Source organism: Salvelinus namaycush, chromosome 15 (assembly GCF_016432855.1).
Source record: "Salvelinus namaycush isolate Seneca chromosome 15, SaNama_1.0, whole genome shotgun sequence".
Classification (NCBI taxonomy): Eukaryota; Metazoa; Chordata; class Actinopteri; order Salmoniformes; family Salmonidae; genus Salvelinus; species Salvelinus namaycush.
The window spans coordinates 17,715,772-17,728,081 of NC_052321.1; positions in this window are offsets into that span (position 1 = coordinate 17,715,772).

A 12,310-nucleotide genomic window follows, 5' to 3' on the forward strand; every position below is an offset into this window, starting at 1 on the left:
GGTGTAAAGCTCGCTGCCATTGGGCTCTGGAGCAGTGGAAATGTGTTCTCTGGAGTGATTGTCGGCTAATGGGGATCCTAATAAATCAAATTAATCATGCTTCACCATCTGGCAGATCGAAGGATGAATTTGGGTTTGGCAAATGCCAGGAGAACGCCACCTGCCCAAATGCATAGTGCCAACTAAAGTTTTGTTCGGGCTATCAGTTCCAGTGAAGAGATCTTAAAGCTACAGCATACAATGACATTCTAGATGATTCGGTGCTTCCAACTTTGGCAGCCGTTTGGGGAAGGCCCTTTCCTGTTTCAGCATGACAATGCCCCCGTGAACAAAGCGAGGTCCATACAGAAATGGTTTGTTGCGATCGGTGTGGAAGAACTTGACTGGCCTACACAGAAGAGCCTTGACCTCAACCCCATCGAACACCTTTGGGATGAATTGGAACCCGACTGCGAGCCAGGCCTAATCGCCCGACCTCACTAATGCTCTTGTGGCTGAATTGGAAGCAAGTCCTCGAAGCAATATTCCAACATCTAGCGGAAAGCCTTCCCAGAAGAGTGGAGGCTGATATAGCAGCAAAGGGAAGACCAACTCCATATTAATGCCCATGATTCTGTTATGAGATGTTTGACTAGCAGGTGTCCACATACTTTTTCTACCTGAAATGACATTATCTAAGTGATTGATATATTGTATTCAGCAGTCATAAAAGTATGTCTTATTTACTTTGAAGAACTACAAAATAGTGATTATCAGACCGCATAGGCAGCAGCTCTATAGAGATGAGATGACTTGGAATGAAATAGTCATCAAATAAAACAAATGTAATATACACAACTAAAATATTGGAATAAAGTAATGTGAATAAATTATTGTTAATAAGTGATAAGCAGAAATTGGCAGTCACTACCATCACTGGACTTTTATTGTTTTATTCTGTGTTACAGCATTCAACCCACAAAATGCATTTAATGTTTTTTAAATTATTTTGTATTACAAACTGGGTGGTTCAAGACCTGAATGCTGATTAGCTGACAGCTGTGGTAAATCAGACCGTATACCACAGGTATGACAAAACATTCGTTTTTACTGCTCTAATTACCTTGGTAACCAGTTTATAATAGCAGTAAGGTACCTCGGGGGTTTGTAAACTCGGCAAAAAAAGAAACGTCCCTTTTTCAGGACCCTGTCTTTCAAAGATAATTAGTAAAAATCCAAATAACTTCACAGATCTTCATTGTAAATGGTTTAAACACTTTTTCCCCATGCTTGATCAATGAACCATAAACAATTAATGAACATGCACCTGTGGAACGGTCGTTAAGACACTAACAGCTTACAGGCGGTAGGCAATTAAGGTCACAGTTATGAAAACGTAGGACACTAAAGAGGCCTTTCTACTGACTGGAAAAACACCAAAATAAAGATGCCCAGGGTCCCTGCTCATCTGCGTGAACGTGCCTTAGGCATGCTGCAAGGAGGCATGAGGACTGCTGATGTGGCTAGGGCAATAAATTGAAATGTCCATACTGTGAGACACCTAAGACAGCACTACAAGGAGACAGGACGGACAGCTGATTGTCCTCGCAGTGGCAGACCACGTGTAACAACACCTGCACAGGATCAGTACATCCAAACATCACACCTGCGGGACAGGTACAGGATGGCAACAACAACTGCCCCGAGTTACACCATGAACACACAATCCCTCCATCAGTGCTCAGTCTGTTCGCAATAGGCTGAGAGAAGCGTGACTGAGGGCTTGTAGGCCAATTGTAAGGCAGGTCCTCACCAGACATCACCGGCAACAACATCGCCTATGGGCACAAACCCACCGTCGCTGGACCAGACAGGACTGGCAAAAAGTGCTCTTCACTGATGAGTCACGGTTTTGTCTCACCAGAGGTGATGGTCGGATTCGCGTTTATCGTCGAAGGAATGAGCTTTACACCGAGGCCTGTACTCTGGAGCGGGATCGATTTGGAGGTGGAGGGTCCATCATGGTCTGGGGCGGTGTGTCACAGCATCATCGGACTGAGCTTGTTGTCATTGCAAGCAATCTCAACGCTGTGCGTTACAGGGAAGACATCCTCCTCCCTCACGTGGTACCCTTCCTGTAGGCTCATCCCTCCAGCATGACAATTCCACCAGCCATACTGCTCGTTCTGTGCGTGATTTCCTGCAAGACAGGAATGTCAGGGTTCTGCCATGGCCAGCGAAGAGCCCGGATCTCAATCTCATTGAGCATGTCTGGGACCTGTTGGATCGGAGGGCTAAGGCCATTCCCCACAGAAATGTCCGGGAACTTGCAGGTGCCTTGGTGCAGGAGTGCGGTAACATCTCACAGCAAGAACTGGCAAATCTGGTGCAGTCCATGAGGAGGAGATGCACTGCTGGACTTAATGCAAATATAAATGTAAATACAAATATTTACACATGTTAGGTTTGCTGAAAATAAATGCAGTTGACAGGGAGAGGACATTACTTTTTTTTGCTGAGTTTGGTATATGGCCAATATACCATGGCTAAGGGCTGTATCCAGGCACACTCCACCTTCTGTCATGCATAAGAACACCACTTAGCCGTGGTATTTTGGCCATATACCCCACCCCCTAGTGTCTTATTGATTAATTATACCATGGCATTGTTGAATACTCGTTTCTGATTGGCTTGAAGGGAATTCTGCGGCCCGCTAATCGTTAGCTGTCTTGAGCATATCGGCTGCTATCTGAACAGGTCTATCGAACAATCTTCTTGGGCCACTATAACTAAAACTATTTTGACAATTGGATTGGTCCCCTCTACCACACGGAACCCACTAATCTACCGACGGAAACGCACGGGGTGGCTAAAAACAGATCTCCACCTTCTGCTAGCTTGCTACCCATGGCTCGGCTAGCTGTCTGAATCGCCGTGACCCCAACCAGCCTCACTACTCACTGGACCCTTATGATCACTCGGCTAAGCATGCCTCTCCTTAATGTCAATATGCCTTGTCCATTGCTGTTCTGGTTAGTGTTTATTGGCTTATTTCACTGTAGAGCCTCTAGCCCTGCTCATAATACCTTATCCAACCCTTCAGTTCCACCACCCACACATGCGATGACATCACCTAGTTTCAATGATGTTTCTAGAGACGATATCTCTTTCATCATCACTCAATGCCTAGGTTTACCTCCACTGTATTCACATCCTACCATACCTTTGTCTGTACACTATACCTTGAATCTATTTTATCGCCCCCAGAAACCTGCTCCTTTTACTCTTTGTTCCGGACGTCCTAGACGTCCAATTCTCATGGCTTTTAGCCGTACCCTTATCCTACTCCTCCTCTTTCCTCTGGTGATGTAGAGGTGAATCCAGGCCCTGCAGTGCCTAGCTCCACTCATATTCCCCAGGCGCTCTCTTTTGATGACTTCTGTAACCGTAAAAGCCTTGGTTTCATGCATGTTAACATTAGAAGCCTCCTCCCTGAGTTTGTTTTATTCACTGCTTTATCACACTGCCAACCCAGATGTCTTAGCCGTGTCTGAATCCTGGCTTAGGAAGACCACCAATAACTCTGAAATCTCCATCCCTAACTACAACATTTTCAGACAAGATAGAACAGCCAAAGGGGGCAGTGTTGCAATCTACTGCAGAGATAGCCTGCAGAGTTCTGTCCTACTATCCAGGTCTGTACCCAAACAATTTGAACTTCTACTTTTAAAAATCCACCTCTCTAAAAACAAGTCTCTCACCGTTGCCGCCTGCTATAGACCACCCTCTGCCCCCAACTGTGCTCTGGATACCATATGTGAACTGATTGCCCCCCATCTATCTTCAGAGCTCGTGCTGCTAGGTAACCTAAACTGTGACATGCTTAACACCCCGGCCATCCTACAATCTAAGCTTGATGCCCTCAATCTCACACAAATGATCAATGAACCTACCAGGTACAACCCCAAAGCTGTAAACACGGGCACCCTCATAGATATCATCCTAACCAACTTGCCCTCTAAATACACCTCTGCTGTTTTCAACCAAGATCTTAGCGATCACTGCCTCATTGCCTGCATCCGTAATGGGTCAGCAGTCAAACGACCTCCACTCATCACTGTCAAATGCTCCCTGAAACACTTCAGCGAGCAGGCCTTTCTAATCCTGGAAGGATATCGACCTCATCCCGTCAGTAGAGGATGCCTGGTTATTTTTTTTAAATGCCTTCCTCTCCATCTTAAATAAGCATGCCCCATTTAAGAAATTTAGAACCAGAAACAGATATAGCCCTTGGTTCTCTCCAGACCTGACTGCCCTTAACCAACACAAAAACATCCTGTGGCGTTCTGCATTAGCATCGAACAGCCCCCGTGAAATGCAACTTTTTAGGGAAGTTAGAAACCAATATACACAGGCAGTTAGAAAACCCAAGGCTAGCTTTTTCAAGCAGAAATTTGCTTCCTGCAACACAAACTCAAAAAAGTTCTGGGACATTGTAAAGTCCATGGAGAATAAGAGCACCTCCTCCCAGCTGTCCACTGCACTGAGGATAGGAAACTCTGTCACCACCGATAAATCCACTATAATTGAGAATTTCAATAAGCATTTTTCTACGGCTGGCCATGCCTTCCACCTGGCCACCCCTACCCTGGTCAACAGCACTGTACCCCCCACACCAACTCGCCCAAGCCTTCCCCATTTCCCCTTCTCCCAAATCCAGTCAGCTGATGTTCTGAAAGAGCTGCAAAATCTGGACCCCCACAAATCAGCCGGGCTAGACAATCTGGATCCTTTCTTTCTAAAATTATCTGCCGAAATTGTTGCAACCCCTATTACTAGCCTGTTCAACCTCTCTTTCGTGTCATCTGAGATTCCCAAAGATTGGAAAGCAGCTGCGGTCAACCACCTCTTCAAAGGGGGGGACATCTTGACCCAAACCGCTACAGACCTATATCTATTCTACCCTGCCTTTCTAAGGTCTTCGAAAGCCAAGTTAACAAACAGATCACCGACCATTTCGAATCCCACCGCACCTTCTCCGCTATGCAATATGGTTTCAGAGCTGGTCATGGGTGCACCTCAGCCACGCTCAAGGTTCTAAACGATATCTTAACCGCTATCGATAAGAAACAATACTGTGCAGCCGTATTCATTGACCTGGCCAAGGATTTCGACTCTGTTAATCACCACATCCTCATCGGCAGACTCAACAGCCTTGGTTTCTCAAATGATTGCCTCGCCTGGTTCACCAACTACTTCTCCGACAGAGTTCAGTGTGTCAAATCTGATGGCCTGTTGTCCAGGCCCTGGCAGTCTCTATGGGGGTTCCACAAGGTTCAATTATTGGGCCGACTCTCTTCTCTGTATATATCAATGATGTCGCTCTTGCTGCTGGTGAGTCTCTGATCCACCTCTACGCAGACAACACCATTCTGTATACTTCTGGCCCTTCTTTGAACACTGTGTTAACAACCCTCCAGACGAGCTTCAATGCCATACAACTCTCCTTCCGGGGCCTCCAACTGCTCTTAAATACAAGTAAAACTAAATGCATGCTCTTCAACCGATCGCTGCCTGCACCTACCCGCTCGTCCAGCATCACTACTCTGGACGGTTCTGACTTAGAATATGTGGACAACTACAAATACCTAGGTGTCTGGTTAGACTGTAAACTCTCCTTCCAGACTCACATAAAACATCTCCAATCCAAACTTAAATCTAGAATTGGCTACCTATTTCGCAAACAAAGCATCCTTCACTCATACTGCCAAACATACCCTCGTAAAACTGACCATCTTACCGATCCTCGACTTTGGCGATGTCATTTACAAAATAGCCTCCAACACCCTACTCAACAAATTGGATGCAGTCTATCACAGTGCCATCCGTTTTGTCACCAAAGCCCCATATACTACCCACCACTGCGACCTGTACGCTCTCGTTGGCTGGCCCTCGCTTCATACTCGTCGCCAAACCCACTGGCTCCAGGTCATCTACAAGACCCTGCTAGGTAAAGTCCTGCCTTATCTCTGCTCGCTGGTCACCATAGCTGCACCCAACCGTAGCACGTGTTCCAGCAGGTATATCTCACTTGTCATCCCCAAAGCCAATTCCTCCTTTGGCCGCCTCTCCTTCCAGTTCTCTGCTGCCAATGACTGGAACGAACTACAAAAATCTCTGAAACTGGAAACACTTATCTCCCTCACTAGCTTTAAGCGCCAGCTGTCAGAGCAGCTCACAGATCACTGCACCTGTACATAGCCCATCTATAAATAGCCCAAACAACTACCTCTTCCCCTACTGTATTTATTTATTTTGCTCCTTTGCACCCCAGTATTTCTACTTTGCACACTCATCTACTGTCAAATCTACCATTCCAGTGTTTTAATTGCTATATTGTATTTACTTCGCCACCATGGCCTATTTATTGCCTTTACCTCCCTTATCTCATCTCATTTGCTCACATTGTATATCAATCAATCAATCAATTTTATTTTATATAGCCCTTCGTACATCAGCTAATATCTCGAAGTGCTGTACAGAAACCCAGCCTAAAACCCCAAACAGCTAGTAATGCAGGTGTAGAAGCACGGTGGCTAGGAAAAACTCCCTAGAAAGGCCAAAACCTAGGAAGAAACCTAGAGAGGAACCAGGCTATGAGGGGTGGCCAGTCCTCTTCTGGCTGTGCCGGGTGGAGATATATAGACTTATTTTTCTACTGTATTATTGCTTTGCTTTATCTTGGCCAGGTCGCAGTTGTAAATGAGAACTTGTTCTCAACTTGCCTACCTGGTTAAATAAAGGTGAAATAAAATAAAAAATGCTCCCTATAATTATCCTGTCTGTCTCTCTCGGTCTCCCCTCCCGGAGGACCTGAGCCATAAGACCATGCTTCAGGCCTACCTGACCTTACCTGGCCTGACAACTCCTGGCTGTCCCCAGTCCACCTGATTGTGCTGCTGATCCATTTTCTGCTGTTCTGCCTGCGGCTATGGAACCCTGACCTGTTCACCCAACGTGCTACCTTGTCCCGGACTTGCTGTTTTGACTCTCTCTCTATTTCTCTCTCGCTCGCTCTCTCTACCAGACAAGCTGCCTTGACCTTTGAATGCTCGGCTATGAAAAGCCAACTGACATTTACTCCTGAGGTGCTGACCTGTTGCACCCTATGTAACCACTGTGATTATCTGACCCTTCTGGTCATCTATGAACGTTTGTTCAAGATATTCAATCTGGCCTTAATGGCCATGTACTCTTATAATCTACACCCGGCACAGCCAGAAGAGGGCTGGTCCTCTAGGTTTCTTCCTAGGTTCCTGCCTTTCTAGGGAGTTTTTCCTAGCCACTGTGCTTCTACATCTGCAACGCTTGCTCTTTGGGGTTGTAGGCTGGGTATCAGTATAAGCACTTTGTGACAACTGCTGATGTAAAAAGGGCTTTATAAAATCTGTCATTGAATTTAATAGGCCAGATGGAATTATCAGCATATTGCTTATCAGAGACGACAGTGGTGCCACTTCTGTATAGATTTTTACCTATCTAATCCTTTGTTCACCTCAAGTGCTTTGGGAGTTCATCAGTCGAAGCACATTTGTTGGAAATTAAATCTTCAAAAACTGGCAACACATCACTGGAAGTAGGCTGCTGTGGCTGTCTCAAGTTAGGCGTGGGTCAAATATTAGCCATCCTAGTAAACACATTGCAGAGTGTACATGCCTGGCTGTCATCTGAAACATTTACTTGAATTATTCCCTGTTCATTTATTATAAGGTGAATGCCAGAGCTGGGGTTATTCTCCCTTTGCTCGCTCTGAACTCTGTAATGACATTGCGTTAATGCAATCTTAAAATGGGAACGTGCAGCTGTCAGGGTTCAACACATCCCTACATCTGTCACTCTAATGTAACTCTGAAGTTCACAGTTTGCCTCCTAAGATTGGTCTTCCTCTCCCCCTAGCATATGTATGGGGCCCTATGAGGAGAAGAGGCCGACTGGTCAGGCTTGGACACCAACTGCAGTGGGAGCGTGTGGCTTTGTCTTTCACCCATTCTTTTGGGGACCAGCTGTGCCCGGAGTGCGAGCGCCGAGCACAGCGATGCTACTGCTATAAATATGCGTCAGTGAGTGAGTGACAGCTGTGCAGTGGACCAAGGACACACTGTCTTGGCACTCCACGGACGAGTCACTCCAAACAAGGCAACCCCAGCATGACCTGAACACCAGTGATATATATCCAACTGTCTAGCTAATTGTCATTCATGTATTCAATTTCATAATGTAAGTTATGTATTGCAGAAGCATTTGAATGAAGCCAAACCAATTCTGTGACAAAATAAAAGGAAATGTAACTGAGAAAAACATTTTACGACAATGTCTATTTTTAAGTAAATATATTGTTACTGTTTCTGAGAGCAGTGTGATGGTGAGTCGATGTGAGTGAAAATAATGTCTATGCCGCAGATTAGTGTCTATATAGAGAAACGAGACTGGGTTTTTGTACCAAGCTGTTTGTTTCTTTGTGTGTGTGTGTGCCCTTTTCAAGTGTTACCACCTGTCTTTTGTTAAGAAATAAATAAATAAACATGGACCACACCAGCTGTCCCTGGCAGTCCGTTCAGAGGTCAAGGGCTCCCACCGCTGGCCTTGTGAGGTGGTGGACACTTACAACTTTCATCTCAACAACTTCCTCCAAGTCTGCCTCTAAACTGGGGAATAAATAAATACAGAGAGTATTGTAGAGGTCCAAAACCATCTAAATGTACCAGGCTTAAAAGCCTTGGAAAGGAATGTTTTCAATATTCCATGATTTAACTCAGAGCCCACATCACAGCCCTGACATCTAGCAGTTAATCGTTATCACATGGACCATACTTTCCATACTCAGGTTTGGTTCACGTAGAAATCCATGTGATGGCCTAGTGCAGATATAACATTCTGATAGTGATGTGAATACCCTGAGAACTGAAGAAATGTTTACAGTGTGAGGTCCCTTATTTACTGGGAGGTAGTGGAGGCCGTTTGGTGTGTTTTTGAATGATCTTGGGAGGACATTGTTTTCTTTGTGCTGTGGTTGGCTGGCCAGCGCGGCAGTGTCGTCTGTTTATGCATAAAGTTAGTGCTCGGGAGTGGGTGCAGACAGAGGGAGTGCCTGAGCTACTACCCAGCGGCTGGATGAGGCCAAGGATGGGGCCGTAATTCAGGGTTGGGGGTGGGTGGATGCAGCCTTGTCTATGCACCACAGAATTGATGTGCTGGGGAGGGTAGTGAGAACTCCCAACCCATCCCCGAATGCATAGCAGAGCAGCTGGATTTTTTTAGATGTGCAGCGGGGGAATAATTAATACCCCTCCGCAAAGAAAATGACCAGTGAATTGACATGGAGATCCCCAATTAGACACGCATTTTTTTGTTTGTTTGCTCACTTATGCAGTTTACTTTCATGAAAGAAAATGAAAAGGTGATTAATATGACAACAATTGAAAGTATTCAAAAGGTATTTTCTCTGCGGACTATTGGCAGCAGCTCTGGAAGAATGACATGCCACCGCTAAAGATCCCGTATCCTTGGCTGCAGCTTATGGGTTCAATGGGATAGAGAAGACCCACAGTATTATCACATTGTGTTGTCTGTATACAGTCCTCTCACTACCAAAACACACTTATCGGGTGTTGCTTGTGCAAAGGCAACAATGAAGACTCTCCTTGACAATATCTAAAGGTCGACAGTGGAAAAATCCTCTTTCACGAGTTTGAATGCATATTACTTAAATTTCCCATGCCAATTATTATATGGATTTATTGCCACAAAACCTGTCTTAGTTTAGTGTCAGATAATTTGGTGTGTCTGTAGAATACAAAACATAGGATTGGACAACTAAATCCCAAAGTGGGAAGAGCTGTACCCCTACACATGTTAACATGGTAATATCAGGAAACGCACAAGAAAGACATCCACACGAGGCACAGAAAAGTGTCCTGTTTAATCTATGCATAATCTTAATAAAGACCTAACTCAAGATTGTCACATCTCCACAGCACACACACACACCACACACACTCTCTGAAAGCGCAAACAAAACACAAAAAAAGCACATACAATTACAGATAAAAATAAATTGCCTGAAGTTCTACACAATGTCAATTCTGAATAAGATTGACCCCTAATCTTTAAACCACTAACACAGAAGCAATTGATTACTATAAAATATAACTTTCTTATTAAAAAAATTATATTAAATTCTAATGGCACTTCTACAAATTCTAATATTACCATTGACATTTATCAGCATCTTTCATTTTACAAATCAAAAAAATTGAGAGTCAAATGTTGCACAAGAAACAATTGAATAAATATTTCTCATGATTACACACAATTTCACAGTCTTAACCTGCCAAAGACACAAATTCCAGTATTAATGTAACCCAATACTCAGTTTTAGACTTAAATCCTACAGCATGAATTAGGAAAACAAAACCCCACTGATCAGGAGCAGTAGCATGAGTTTTCATTCGTCATAAATATATCTCTCAGTGTTTCACATTAAACATGACATCTATGGAAAACAATTAGGTTAATTCCCAAACATGGACTTAGCTTAGAGCCAAACAAAAATACTTCCATTCAGTTTGCTTAACATTAAATTGAATTCCAGATTAAAAACCTTTACAAAAGATTAATTCATTTAACAGTAGCAAACTCCAACCCTGAAACTTGTCTCTAAAAGCAGCAGAAAACAGGTTTAGTTGACATTTTGATAAGGTGAAAAAAAGAACAGAAATTTGTATAGCCTGAATATCATCACAGCTGTCTGTGGCAAATGTACAGTGTATAAAAAGGGCAACTCCAGGTGCAACACTTGTCTGTGTTACTACAAGGCACATTCTGTAACAATCCTGGAGATATAAATAATGACTGAGAAACCATCAAAACAATAACTTACTGTTAGTTTTCTAAGCCTGTACAACTACATGAGTACATTAGAGAAAACAATACATCAATGTTTCAACTGCCTCACATAAGAAATGTTCCTTTCAAAAGAGTGAGACAAAATATGCAACAAACTACATTCCTGTGTTTTGATTGAAATACCACAAATTGAACACTATATGACATTTATCTAAAACACACAGCTTCATGAAATATTGGGAAACTCATTCCAGGGGGAGGATGGGTAGATAATTGGATGTTAATAAATACTACCTACATACTACTAAAGTTCAGATGAATCAGTGTTGCGATACCTCATCTCAAAAAGGTTCTTGAAAATCAGGCAACACCAACACTTGAAAAGAGAAATACGCTTACAATTATAGTGATTGTGTTGCTAAAGACGCTATGGAGTCACTGTAGTATCCTCTCCACATAAATGAACAATGAAGCACTTATCTAATGCATGCTGGGAATCGAGGGCTGTTCTTCGATGCCTCCAGACAATGCACCTGTTTACCGTCTTCCAGGTCTCCCTTTGCCTAATACATTTCTCGCATTCCAACGGCTCCATTCAATACAAAAAGTGCAAAGAGAGACTCATGGTGCCTTTTTCCCCCCCACAGTGAGGGCAGACATGCACAATGATCCCTTGAGAACTACCTGGGATAGGAGAACAATGCTTGTATTGTATGACTTCTATAGATATTCTACACCATATCGGTGTGTTTGTTCTTGTGAACAACTGCTTCCTCTGCCGGAACAGCAGTCATAGCGGTATTACTCCCTGTTTTGCTCTGGAGTGAAGACATGGCCTGTGAGACATTACATCTGAAAAGGAAGCCAAGTTCACTGGAGTGAGACAGGAAAAGGAAACCCAAATCACGGTGGGAGGGAAGACATGAAACTCTTACCTAAGAGATTGAAGCCTTAAAAAAAACACCTTGATAATCAACTCTACTGTGTTCTTCTAATACAGAGAAACAGCATACATATTGATAAATAGAATATATATTTACATTAAATATACAAATAGTAAGAAATAGCAGCCTAGACAATATCAGTGTTGAAACTATATGCATGCTCAAAACAAGTGCTTCGGTGAGAATACGCAATTTAAGATTTCTGTGTAAGATACATTAACAGACCATTTCTTTACAGTAACAGGATTTGCAGAAATGAATAAGCGACCCCAATATCAATTCCATAGTACCAAGATGACAAGGCATCAAAAGTCTCTAAGCTTAGAGAAATCAGCTCATCTTTACAGATCACACCTAAAGTAAACCCTGAACCAAGTTAAAACGAATAAATCCTTCAGATCAAGTCTTCTCAGGACAGATGAAACCAATATCTTGGACTTTTAGTGCTACTCACCTTGTAGGAATCATATGTATAGCATCAA